The sequence below is a fragment of the Helobdella robusta genome (assembly GCF_000326865.2).
Source record: "Helobdella robusta unplaced genomic scaffold HELROscaffold_9, whole genome shotgun sequence".
NCBI lineage: Eukaryota > Metazoa > Annelida > Clitellata > Rhynchobdellida > Glossiphoniidae > Helobdella > Helobdella robusta.
Window position 1 is genome coordinate 2,931,277 of NW_008705512.1, and position 3,225 is coordinate 2,934,501.

Consider the following 3,225-nt stretch of genomic DNA (forward strand, 5'->3'; position numbering starts at 1 on the left):
ATATTATTTCGCTACCTACCTGGACTAGGGGTTTCCGGGGATCGTTGTTTGGTGGGTGGTTAAAGCAGAAGGTGGAAAGAAGCTTTCGTGGGTTGATGTTGGTGTATTGGGTGATTTTCTACGGGAAGTTTGTCGTTTGGTTCATTGAACGGTGACGGAAAGTTTGAAAATTTTTTATTCCATTCTAAATTTAGTCATTTGATCGGCTGCGAAATTATGATTGGCTGGCGAAGCATTGGACAAAATAAAACTTTTACCGATATTATATTACAAATTAGCTTAAGATGACAATGACAATTCATTTTCCTTCTTTTTTTTCTTAAATGTGCGCGCGCAACTTTAAAAGCTGGTGATTATAGATGTGTGCATCTGCATGTGCGGCGTGTGTTTGTTGATACACAATGTTTTATGCTTATTGTTCATACAAGTGTGCACGTTGTATGTGTGTGTGTGTGACTGTGTGTGTGACTGTGTGTGTATCTGTGTATGTGAATATGTGTGAATGTATATTGCTTGCTTCCACATTCAAAAATGTTTCAACACTTGTTTATATATATATATATATATATATATATATATATATAATATTACGTATATATATATATATATATATATATAAACATTTGTATACACAAACTTATGTATATGACGCACCCTGTATATTTAGATGCACATGCACATACATGTAAGCATGTGAATGATGTGAATGATGAGGTGACGGACGAAATGACATTAATGGATGCAAAGTGCATTCATTCACTTCATCATATTCCATCACATCAATTCATTTATTCAATCGATAAATTCTTATGTTTAATTAATTAATTTTCAATATTTCACTGCGTTTTCTATATAGCGTGTTTTTGTTGTTTTCGCAATTGAAGCAGATTTAAATTGAAATATTTAAATAGAATCTTAAATATCCTAAATGGCAACTGCAATCCGATAACAGTTTCTCGAAAGCATTCACGGTGAAATCATTATCATCTCGCATCATCACGTCACAACATTATCACATCAACACATCAAAAGTAGCATGTTTTGGTTAGTTACATTTCAGACGCTGATGAAAAAAATATCTTTCCCTTCTAATAAACTGTCGCCAAGTCATTCGTTGTTTGCTCTTCTTTGTCACATTTCCTTAAACAATAGTATATAAAACACATGTTTGTTGAGTATTCTATACCTGTGCAAATAGATATATACATGTTTATTGTATATGCCTATACATGTATATTGAATTTTAAAAAATAAATTTGAAGAAATGTTTACTAATGTATTACTATAAATGTGTTTCAGTACGTATGTATTATAGTTGAGCGTTAAGTTTGGCTAAGTTTGTTTGATCTACCTACCTTTTTTTGTTTTCTGATTACGGGTAAGGCGATCGGGCTAAATGTTTAAATTCATGATAATAAATGTGGATAAATAGAAAAAAAGAATGTTGAATGAATAAATAAAAATTATAATGCATCAAATAAACAAGTAAATTTTTTTTCTTTGAATTTGTGAGTAATAAACGCTAGTCCAAAAAGTTATCTTTGAATTTAAATTCTGCCTCAATGCTTTTATTAAAAATTTATAATATTCCTAAAAAAATTTACAATTAAATAAATTATTATTTACTAAGTCAAAAATCTTAATAAATAAACATAAAACACACACGAAATAAAATAAGTGGGCAAACTTCGGCCCGCGAAGCTATTTAATGCGGCCCGCAAGGCCATGTTCGCTATGAAAAGGGTCGTCAGCCAGACTAAAAAAGGAAAAATAGGAAGAAGTCACAAATCTTAAAAAAATTCTTTTTTGGGTCGAAAAAATTTGCTATTTAAGTACATATGCGGCCCTTCTAATGTAAAATAGTTCTCAATGCGGCCCTCACAGCAAAAAGTTTGCCCAATCCTACTTTAAACGATCAAAATAAAACAATGTTCCAGACGAGAGAGAGATATTTTATAAAAACTTTATTGATATTATAATACATAGCTAGGCAAGGTGAAAAATTACTGCAAACAGACAAAATTTATGGTTTGCAGGATGATCAGATGCATTAATTGAATAAATTTCTTTTAAACTTCTGGAATGACACAGATGATTGTATAACCGTCTCCATATCTTGTTCTCTTGCACTGGCTACCTATAACATATAGAATAATTTTTAAAATTTGCACGTTCATGTATAAGTCTCAATCTAAATTATTTCCTAAGTATTTATCAGATATATTAATTGAACCTAAACGCCCCGGTTTACGATCGTCTTCTTCTTCTCGCTTTTTCTTAACTCGTGTTAAACACTCTTTTGCCAAATCTGCTTTTGCTTTTTCTGGTCCTTTTCTCTGGAACTTTCTACCTACTTCTCTGACTACTTCTCCATCACTTGCGAAGTTCAGAGCGGATTTCAAGACCCATCTGTTTTCAAAATTCATTGAGGATCGCTGTTGAACATTGCGGAAATAGCGCTTTATAAGCTAATTGATTGATTGATAGATAGAGAGGATAACAAATAACATTTGAATGTGATTCTGAAGTACAACTAATAGTTGTAATATCAACCGGAATTATATTTTTCATTGTATCTTTGTTTGAGTTTCATGATCAATTTTCATGTTTTTGGATTTACACACATTAAAAATACGTTAAAGAAGTATTGATATGTAGATGGAATAATTTAAACGTTTACTGGATATAATCTATGCATGCCCTTCATATGAATATATCTAATTAAATATATAATTGATTGATTGATTGATTGATTGATTGATTGATTGATTGATTGATTGATTGATTGATTGATTGATTGATTGATTGATTGATTGATTGATTGATTGATTGATTGATTGATTGATTGATTGATTGATTGATTGATTGATTGATTGATTGATTGATTGATTGATTGATTGATTGATTGATTGATTGATTGATTGATTGATTGATTGATTGATTGATTGATTGATTGATTGATTGATTGATTGATTGATTGATTGATTGATTGATTGATTGATTGATTGATTGATTGATTGATTGATTGATTGATTGATTGATTGATTGATTGATTGATTGATTGATTGATTGATTGATTGATTGATTGATTGATTGATTGATTGATTGATTGATTGATTGATTGATTGATTGATTGATTGATTGATTGATTGATTGATTGATTGATTGATTGATTGATTGATTGATTGATTGATTGATTATGATTGATTGATTGATTGATTGATT